Source organism: Artemia sp. Qi Xiang Cuo, chromosome 13, assembly GCF_049724085.1.
Source record: "Artemia sp. Qi Xiang Cuo chromosome 13, ASM4972408v1, whole genome shotgun sequence".
NCBI classification, from domain to species: Eukaryota; Metazoa; Arthropoda; class Branchiopoda; order Anostraca; family Artemiidae; genus Artemia; species Artemia sp. Qi Xiang Cuo.
In genome coordinates, this window is record NC_142806.1 from 24,338,295 (window position 1) to 24,349,666 (window position 11,372).

General features: G+C 36.4%; 1 pseudogene; it reads right to left on the reverse strand.

The window, feature by feature from the left end:
* Nucleotides 1-1,555: 1,555 nt before the first annotated feature.
* LOC148945103 (uncharacterized) lies at nucleotides 1,556-2,597 on the reverse strand (annotated as a pseudogene).
* Nucleotides 2,598-11,372: the final 8,775 nt, after the last annotated feature.

The following is an 11,372-nucleotide window of genomic DNA, read 5'->3' on the forward strand; positions in this document are numbered from 1 at the left end:
GACGATACCAATCTCGTAGCAATAAACTAAAATCACGGTTAGGATTCTTTCCAATCATACCGGGATATGTACTCTCCCACTGCTTGCATTTATCATAATGACAATTGGAACATAGGTGACCTCTAGGATGAGAGTCACACACCTCTTCAAGACAGGAATTACAACCTTTAATTTGTACAGCATATCCTCTATGCAATTTACACGGGTTGCATAATCTACACTTTTCATCATACTCCTCAATCATTGTGCAATTCTGACATGATGACGAGCTTCCCTGTGTTTACATACATAACGGACATGTATTTAACATTTTGTCATATGTTAACGCTCCCATTACCCCAATGAAACTGAGCTAGCAACAAAAAAAATTGTCTGGGAGAGAGAGAGGAGTAAATCATCCTTGAACACCATCTGTCTAATGAAAAAAAGTCATAAATTTCTAAACTAATGTTTAAAAGCATATCCACAATATCATTTTGTCGGGTCGTGATCAATATATCAATAAATTGTGTAAATGCATTTGGATCATGTTGTAGAAGCTACATACAATAGTCTAATGACGGGGAATCATTTTTCATTATATTGACAAGCAGTCCTCGAGAAAACATCCTTCTTAGAATATACAACTCTAGAAAATAATCGTCTAGAATTAAATGTTTTTCCATAAGTACTAGAGTTCTCATGATTCGCTCTGTCTCGAATCTATCAATTTTTTTAGTCCTTACTCTCTCACGATCAACTTCAGACTAATCGGAATTTCTTTTTTCTACTCTAGAAAATATACGCTTGTCTACTATAGAAAGAAAAAAAATACCATTGATTTAGAAACATTTTTATTGAACATAATTACAATAATAATATTCACTGATGCATTTTGTTCTCATCAATATATTTCGATAGAACATCTAATGCTGACCGAAGTTTATTTATATGGAGAATATTCACTTTTCCAGCAAAACACAGCTGTTCCTCCTGCTTAAATTTGCTTAATGATATCACGTATCTCGCATACATAATTTCCCATTCAAGACAAAGTCTAAAGCCAGCGGTTATTTCCACAGCTACATTAGGTACTCGTATATCACTGCTGGTGCTGATGTCGGTTCCATCATTAATCTCCAATAGTGTAAATGCACCACTCATTTTTTTTTTTTTTCACTAATATCATTGCAAAAAAAATATTCTCTTTAAATTCAATTATCCCACTAATATGAATTGTAAAGAAAACTATTCCTTTTATTCAAATTCTAATCACCAATCGAGTTATACTCCTTCCTCTTGCCAAAAGGCGTAATGACCTGTAGAATAGGACTACCAGAAAAACCTGTTTGGTATGGGCGCGTATGCAAAGTATATACCTTCAAGCAAATTCCATATGATTTTTCAAATTACTATAGAAATGATACATCGTTGCTAATGATCCTGGTAACCCCAATTCGTTTAAAGTATACACACATATCTATGCCTCAGGCGTAGGGTTCAAATATATAGATGCCTGGCCCGTGGTAAAGCATATTACGCAATCACTGGCTGGATTGCATACTAGCTTACTACTCTAAATGCAATCAGCAATAGACCTTATTTTTTTTATTGCTGACCCTACACTAGGCTTTGCCAATATCTGACCCTGATCTGACCAAGCATTACGTGGATCGTAAATGTCTACCCGCATTCAAAATGTCCCGACGACGCTTTGTTAGAGACTACGATATAGAAATAACAGTAGCTGCAAGTCTAGCTTTTTCTTTAAACAGTTTTCGGGCTACATCTTTGCTAGAAAATTGAACAATGAGCAGAGCAACTCTAGAACTTTCTTCAGTCTGTGGGGTCTGATTATTCCGGCGGAGACGGTACACATTGATTAGATCAGAAGGTGAGAGTTTGGTAAGAGACAATTTGCTGTTCAGAATTTGAAGTATTGCCGTGCGACTTTCCATACAGGGTAACTGTTTGGCCTCATGAAATACAAGGCTGTCGAGTAGAGACTCCTGATCAAAAATCATCCAGCTTTGTTTCAATTCGAATGACTCTGTCCTCGAGGTTCTCAATTTGAGTTTTCAGACCCTTTAAAGGCTGCTCAATTTTCGCTAACTTTGGATTAAATTCAAATGTGATTGCATCATAAACCTGGCTGATTATTAGTTCAGCAGGCTCTTTCATTGACCTTGAATCATTAAACTTTTCAGTAACTTTTTGCGTAATATTTTCAAGCAAATCATTTTCGGTCTTCTCTTGCTGGGCTTCAGTAGCAACTAATTGCTCATAAATTAAGGCAACGCTGGGAGAAACCAAGGTGGACACTACTTTACCTCTAGCTTTAAGGGCTAAAAATGTCTTCAAAAGTCTGATAAGCTTCAGGGGTATTTGCAAGCTCCGCAAATGCTTTTTTAGTAGCAAGTGTGGATGAATCAGTTGTTTTAGGGTCGTTTTTGAAGATTCGCATCAATGAGCCTAAATTCATTGTGACTTCTGTAGCAAAAAACGAGGTATGTAGGCTTCCATTTTGAGTCCTTTCCATTCTGAATAATTCTTACTGGCCAAAGGGGATAGTTCTTGAATTTAGCCAGCGCAGGTTCAAACTGCTCGAAATGCTGCATAATAATTAAACATTTTATTAGAACGAGCCGATAAACAACACAAAAAGACTTATCTTTGAGTGAGGGCCGACCCTCCATAATGCATTCGAGTGGATTTCAAATGCAACCTTTGTGAAGTTGGCGCACCTGCCTTTACTGCACGGCACTGAAAAGTGTACGTCAACGCAAAGGCCCTAATACTGCCAATTTTACACTAAAATAGTCCTTCGAAATAAGATAATCTAATCAAATACAGTCAATAATAACCCAAAAATCCAAGATATCAGCTATCTCTACAATAAACAGCTTATCCAAATGATTTATCGTGATGCACTCAATCGTAATTGCGCAATATAACAAAGCATAAAAGTTAATTCGATTGGCTTCAAAAACTAGTTCTTTCCAGGTCAGAGACTGAATTGAAACTGAATTGAACTGAATTGAACAGCTGCGTGTAAAACTAAGCCCACAGCTGTAGGTACAACTACGTCGATAACTCCTGGGACAACTAAAACCAAGCCAGCAGCTAATCAATGATTATTTGTTGGTAGATCTATTTCGTCTATATTAGGATAGGAAAGCAAATAAGACTGGTATGTGCTGTCAGACTCAGCAGACCCCGTAGTATTTGTGGCCATATGGCTTTGTGCCCATTTCCCATGTCTTTTTCGTAAAATTTATTCCCTCAAGGCTACCTCATGCTTCTTCTGCCTTATGGGATTGCTACAATTAAGAAGTGTTTCTATGACTTTTCCTCGATAAGTTGCAAAAACACAATTTAAATTTTGATTCTGAGTAAGGAATTCTAATTGTGAATTCCTGACTGATTCTGAGTCAGGAATTGGCAAAAAGCACATTTTGTAATCCCTTAAACTTAACTGATCCTGAAACAAGTCTATTTTGTCTTTGAGTGCATCAACAAAGTGCATCATTAAATAAGTGCATCATTATGAAGCTTGTTCGAGGTAGGACCAGGGTATACAATTTTAGGTCAATATCAAGCACCTTGCTGATTTTGTTATTTGTTTTATTATAAATCCCACTTAATATATAATCTACAAAAAATACTACCAATGTTAATAGCATTACTCGAATGGAAAACTATAGCTCGTAACTGAGTTTTCGTAACACAGGTAAGGGTGCACCGATACCCCTGGCTAACATGTATTTTCTTTTATTTTTACGTTTTAAGGGAAGAATTTTTAAATTAGGGTGCACACGTTCTTTTTTCTATATCCCTGCTTATAAAATTTATTTTTCCTGCTTCTGAGCATTTGCAGTTGCAAATATCTAGCATGGGTCTTAAAATTCTCTAAATGATTTGCCATAGAATTAGGCACATTACAACACTAACTGCAAGGAAAAAATCCAAATTTAAATACAAACAAAATAACCTCAAGTGCACCGATAATAGCATCACTTATGTTTGTCCCTCGTGTTTTATATTAATTATTTGAAAAAAACTACGTTTTCTAAAGAGTTAAAGAGGCTGAGTTACAAGGTCGAACCTTAAAACGTACAGGGATTAGGAGGCACAGTTGGGGCTGCCGCCTCAAACCCTCGCTTTCGCAGCCTTTAAATAAAAAAACAAAGTTTTTTAAACTGAAAGTAAGGAGCGACATTAAATCTTAAAACGAACAGAAATTATTCCGTATATGAAAGAGGCTGTGCCCTCCTCAACGCCTCGCTCTTTACGCTAAAGTTTTTATTGTTTAAAAAAAGAGTTGTGAGAAAGTCAAACTTTAGCGTAAAGAGCGAGGCGTTGAGGAGGGCACAGCCTCTTTCATATACGGAATAATTTCTGTTCGTTTTAAGATTTAATGTCGCTCCTTACCTTCAGTTTAAAAAACTTTGTTTTTTTTTATTTAAAGGCTGCGAAAGCGGGGGTTTGGGGGCGGCAGCCCCCCAACTGTGCCTCCTAATCCCTGTACGTTTTAAGGTTCGACCTTGTAACTCAGCCTCTTTAACTCTTTAGAAAACGTAGTTTTTTTCAAATAATTTCTGCACGTTTTTGTACAGTTATTACTTATTATTGCTTGACTAACTGTTAGATGATTGTGTATTATTCTTTTCTTTCTCGACAGGGTGTTTTAAGGGTCGACCTTGTAACTCAGCCTCTTTAACTCTTTAGAAAACATAATTTTTTTCAAATAATTTAAAAAAGAAACTGAGTTTTTTTTTTAAATTTAAATTCAGTGTATAAAAAATTTGATCTAACGGTGAATCGATCTCGGGTTTTCCGCCTGACAGCGAGGAGTCTCACCGCTACACTAAAGAAACATAATTGAACTTGTTTTTTAGTAACGTGATGAATCTTTTTGACGCAAGCAAAACTAGATATTTGGTTTTTGGAAAACAGGGAAGGAGTGATCAGATTGAGCTGAAATTTCGAGGATAAGCTCCCAGGCCCGAGGAAAGCTTATCCTCTAAATTTCAGCCCGATCAGACAACGTTAAAGGGGGGTTGTGGTGGGAAAAATTAACATGGGCTAATATAGGAAAACAAGGTTTTTCGTAAATGTAAATTCTGGTGATAATTTTTTCGGTCTGAAAATATCAAAAGACCCTAACAGGTCGAAGTCTGCTTCGAATGAGTCCTCATTCAACCGGATCCGGTGCCAACTGTGGCCTGTAGGCGTGGCTAAGAAAAAAAAAAGAAATGATGAATTTTAAGTGGCTGTATTTGGTTATTTGAAAACAGGGAAGAAGTGATCGGATTGAGCTGAAATTTCGAAGATAAGCTCCCGGGTCCTAGGAAAGCTTAACTACTAAATTTCAGCCCAATCGGACAACGTTAAAGGGGGGCTGTGGTGGGAGGGTCCAAACTTCCGGCCCAGTTTACCCCATGAAGATAAAGTCGGAGGAGGATGAAATTTTGCAAGTTTCTTAGTTTGAGCTTGGGCTACAAAATGCGATTACCGCCGTCTCTCTGCGACCTCTAGGACCTGAAATCGCTTAACATTGTGGTGGGTCGCCTCTTTATAGAGGCACAAGTGTGCCTCCTTGACTATATTACTTCTGAAAATTATTTCAACAATAAATTTTCCACCTATTATTTTTCTGACCACAAATTCTAAGGCTCCCATCCCTTCTAACATTTTTTAAGAAGAAAGCACAATCCTTTTACTAAAACTACTGCAATTTCTAGATTTAAGGGCTTACAGAAAAAATTATCTGTCGTCGTCGTGTCTGTGTTTTCTGTTATCTGTGTTTATCTGTCTGTCGGTATAAAAAGGCTGCAGTTGAGTCCATGCCGCCAATAGAAGGGGTCATTCTATCCAACAGTTCACTTTCGTAAGGGCATTTGCCTTTCATACTAGTTTTACATTCCTTACATAATAAAGTTTCCCACAAAAGCATGTTTCTGTGCCTTTCGTCTTTCGACAGAAATTGCAAGTATATATTCTGTTCTTTTTAGAATTTACTTCAAAAAATACACTCCTCGGAAACTTGGAATGGCGTAGTTGCTGCACTGTTACCATCTGCAATCTACGAGTCAACGTGTTTTGTCTTAGAATCTCTTTTTAGAGATATGCTGCTCTTTTAATTGCAAGCTCTGGAAAATAATAGTCACAAACTTCTGATTTGAGTTTGTCAATGATTTTAAGGACCATTTCAAAGAACAAAATCAGAAGAACGGATAAAAAAAGATCTAAAGAATGCCCGAATGAGCTTCAACGCCCTCTGGTAGAACTGGACTGCTATCTTGAATTATATAAGTAACTTGCTGTTCATGTTGATGAGACCCAAGTCACACAAGGAATTGAGATTCACCTCCAATGGATATGAATATATTACTGATGCTAATAGTACAGATGCACTTAAAAATGATACTACTAGTGAATTGGAAAAATATATCATGAAATATTTAATATACTCCAATGGCTACCTCCCAATAATAAAGTGGATATAAAATTGACGCTTGCTCCATTTAATTTCATTTTAGGAAAGGAACTTCCTGCCAATCCAGATGTAACTTTCTGCCTCACATCGGCATTACTACATGTACGACAACAACAAGTTATGAATTCCATTGCTTTGGCAGTGGAAAACTGAGAGCCAGTTGAAAAAATATCAAACTTCTTGTTCCTAAAACAATCACCAACCAACGTCATATTGCCACAGGCTCGCGTACCTTCACCAACTCATCCTTTATCAATGGCGAAATTCCGTCAAAATTAGCATTGGGATTTCTAAAAACCACTAGTGCAATAGGATCGTAGACTGGCTGCCAACTTAAATTTGAGATGTTTGCGTTTTCATCTCTAAAATCTGTAAAGTAAATGGAATCCCACTCTACAATCTATCTTTTGATAAATCCTACAGGACATTGTATGAGTTGACAATGCAAACCCTAGATCATTATTCACAAGCATTTGAAGATGGTATAACCGAAGAAATGTTTGCTCTAAGGACATTGTATTATTGTACTAGGCCTGCCTGGCACCCAGGATATGAGCATAGTACGAATGGGGGTGTGCGTTTAGTGTCAATTTGCCGACCCATTACCTGAGAGTATTGCACAAATGTCACAAAATCAATTTGAAACCTATTTGGAAATCACTTCCAAAGGCAGTGTTCTACTAGACATTGCACCATGAACACCAGTCAAATAATCAATTTGTTTAATATGGACCCCTACATGTCCAAAAACAGATCCTATTGTCTGCCTTTGGACTTCCTTGGAAAAATTCGAACCGCCAAAAATCCCCTAATCATTTTAATAGCAGCTTGTCGACCATGACTACAGGTCATTGGCTGTACATCTTTCAAACAATGAAGATGATTGAATTTTTGATCCTGTCGGCCTACCTTCTACATTTTACACTCCATACATCAGCAACTATATTGATAGCAGTGGGAAAACTATTATTCAAAATCGGAAGAGAGTACAGAGAGTACATCTGACAACTTAAAGCTGGGGTTTCCATGCATTACTATATTTCGTGTTTGGATGTCGCGGCTATACTTACAAGCAGTTTCTCAACATTGACAATCCACGTCTTAACGACTTTATGGTGAAAAATATCCACTCAGACCTGTATAATATTGATTTTGGTGCCCTACGAGTAAAGTGCTTAAAAGTATATCTGAATTTGTTTTTTAATTAAGAAAAATTGTATTTAGCAATGTCTGTATTCGTCTCTTTAGATTTCTTCTTCTTTGTTGTATAGGTAACTGTCGAGAACCACTAATGCTGGTAGGTCATTTGAATTTACTGTATACTGATCTTGATTAGCTGCCAAGTCAAAGTCATATTATCTACAGTAGAATGTAACTTCACTCTTGTTGTGTCTCTTTGTATAGTCAATGAAACTATTTGCATTCATATTGCGAAATTTAAGTGTTTCAATTGGTCTATTTGAAGCAATAAACGGTGAATCACATTCGGTAACAGCCAAATAAAAATCACTATGTTTATAGTCATAATAGGCAGTGTTGTCACAACGATGAAGTAGAAACCAAATTGTCTTTTACCCCAACAGTTGAGTCGTAGACCTGATTCTTTCTCCAAAAATAATTTAAAACCACGAAGATACCAATCTCGCAGAAATAAACTAAAATCACATTTAGGGTTCTTTCCAATCATACCGGGATAAGTATTCTCCCAATGATCCCATTTGTGATAGTGACAATTGAAGCATAGTTGCCCTCTAGGGTGAGACTCACAAATCTCTTCAAAACGTGAATTAAAGCCTTTAATTTGTACTGCAGAGCCTCTATGCAATTTACAGGGATTGCATAATTTGTAATTTTCATTATATTCATCAATAATTGTACAATTATCACATGATGACCAACTGCCAAGAGTGTACATATATAGTGAGCATGTCAGGAACATTTTTTTTTTGTTTCCGATGTCAACTCTCTCCCAGCTAAAACAAAACTGATCCTCGTTCGATAAATTCAGAGGGGGATTGGAGAGGAGTAAGTTTGTGACGTTACATAACCTCTTTCGAAGGGGGAGCCATCTACATAGAATCTATGGCAAATGTCCTCAAAAGTATATCCAAGATATTATTCTGCTTCGTTTCAATTACTATATCAATAAATTGAGTAAAAGTTGTAAAAGCTTCATACATTAGTCAAAACAAAAGAAAGGGAACATTTTTGATCTTGAAACAACTTTATTGTGCGTGATCATACAACAATAATATATATTACACGGATACAATTTCTGATATAACTTATTGTCCTCTATATAATTCACTATTGCATTTCAAGCGCTTTGAAGTTTATTCACATGTGCTATATCAACTTTTGCAGTGAAGCATAGTTGGTCCTCCAATATAAATTTGCTCAATGATAACAAGTATATTGCATATACCTCATCCCATTCAAGACAAAGCCGCGATCTTCTTGTGAATCGTCATCAAAAATCAAATGTTTTTCCATAATCACAAGATTTGACTTAATTCTCTCTCTTATATGCATATGCATATGCATACAAATATATAACCAACGACCGCATCGATCCCTGTCCAATGTTAGCCCTCGGGAAGTTTATTGCAGTGAAAATACATTTGATGCTTTTCTAAACCAATATTCCAGTGAAGAAACGACAACAACAAAAAATTATGAAGAAGAAATTACATGTTGAAGGTACTGTTCGAATTAATAGAACCACCAATATTTTTGAAAAGGGGAATTATTTATGGAGCACTAAACTTTTTAAAGTGTCCAAAATCCTAGACACTACACCCACGACATATCGGCTGCGAGGCATCAAAGATGATGAGATCCTCGGCGGTTTTTATGAATACGAACTATAAAAAGTTAGAAACAGTAGTGAAGTTTATCAAATTGAAAAGATATTAAAGAGCCGTACTCGCAGGGGCAAGAGACAGTTGCTTCTTCGCTGGCTAGGATATAACTCTGATTTTGATTCTCGGGTTGCAGTTGAACACATCAACAATCCTATGTGACACTCTTGTCCAATGTTTCCGATCCTCTCTACAATAATTTGGATAAAACAAGTGATTATGGGACCGAACACTCACCCACGATGAAATTTGACGGTTCGTATGAAGTGGCTCTTGTCGACTGTATTCTCAAAAATACATATGATATCCTGAGAAAAGATCGCAAATTTGATATAAAAATTAGACCCTATGATTGGCCACCTCCACCTGATAGCGAACAACATTAAATTGAGACAATCAAGCAGATGGATTATCCCTATGTTGAATTACCTTACGAAGAACTCACCTGTATGAATGATTTATGTTGTTCTATCAATAAAAGAATATCCACTCGTAAAAAAGGGCCTTTCATTTCAAATATTCAAAGGAAGAATCTAAGATCTACATTAGTTCACCTATTGCCGATGAAAAGGTTATTCTCAATTATAATCTAAAAGATTTTCTTGGCTTTAAGCTCAATATAATCAATGGTAAAAGTGCTAGAAACACTAATTTTATTTTTGCTGACTACTCGGCTGCCTTCTCCATGGACACTTGTATATTTGTCTACGCTTCATTTATTGAAACATCCAGGGTTGGCAATAGCAATGTCCCCCTCCAACAAGCTCTTGAACAAAAAACCAATCAAAAACATATTCATCACTACAATATAAAGCCTCTTCTGTATATCACCGTAAAAAGTTCCTATTTGGAACTCTGTCGGTTAACACTAAGAACTGAATTAGGTGATCCCCTAGCAATATCAAAAGGTTTGGCTGTGACTATATGCCATTTTCGACCCATTGTTTTCGGTGTTAAAAACAAACAAAATGTCTTAATTATTTGTCCTGATAATTAACTGCTACGTCAATATTCTTGGCCCAATAAAACAGGGCAATGGAATGGACTATCACAAAGGTCGCTCATCAATATCTGGCCATGGTCTTGGCGGTTGGTTTACTATGCTGTTTTGCTCTGCACTATCTCTGGCTAGAAAATACATTGTACTGGATGCGACACATTTTGCATCTTCTACACTATACGATTGGAGCTCTGGCAAGGATTTTAAACAAGTGCTTCAAAAAATCTTAGGTCCAGTGCGCAATTTCTTTGCAAACAATTGAAATCTCACCAAAATAGAAAAGGTTTAAAAAGGTCGAGAAACAGTACACCACTCGTCAGTCTCTAATCAAGTCAGAAACGAAAGACATTACCCTGTCAAAGAAAAGAACGAAAAAGATGACAAGCACAGTAAACAGAAAAAGAAGCCCCAGGAAGAGAATTGTTAGATCGAAACTGGATTTCTTTTCATAGACTGAACAATGGCATATCTACCGCATAAGAATTCCAAACCTTCAATCACTTCATCTTTAAATCTATTCAATGCAGAAAATGTAGATGTGAGCGTAAAACATAGATACTATGAACAATTTTATCCACAACAACCTCTCTCTAATAATATCCACTTTCAAATTTTTCCAATGAAGAATACTTTACTAACATGTCTTTGACGTTTATAGATTTACGATTGAAAGTACGGATATCCGACAATACATTGCCAGTTTGTGCTGATGGGATATCCTACGAAAACTGTATATTACATAATTTATTTCGTCCAATCAGTGTCTACATAAATGGTACTTTGGTGAGCACAGGCAACAATTTCTCAAATTATACAAGCTATATGCAGTTCATGTTAATGACACCCAAGTCATATAAGGAATTGAGCGATACCTCCAATGGTTATGAATATATTACAGATACTGATAGTATAGATGCACTTAAAAATGCTACGACTAGTGAATTACATCTAGTTGGAAAAATATATCATGAAATATTTAATATACCCCAATGGCTACCACCCAATATTAAAGTGGATATAAAATTGACGCTTG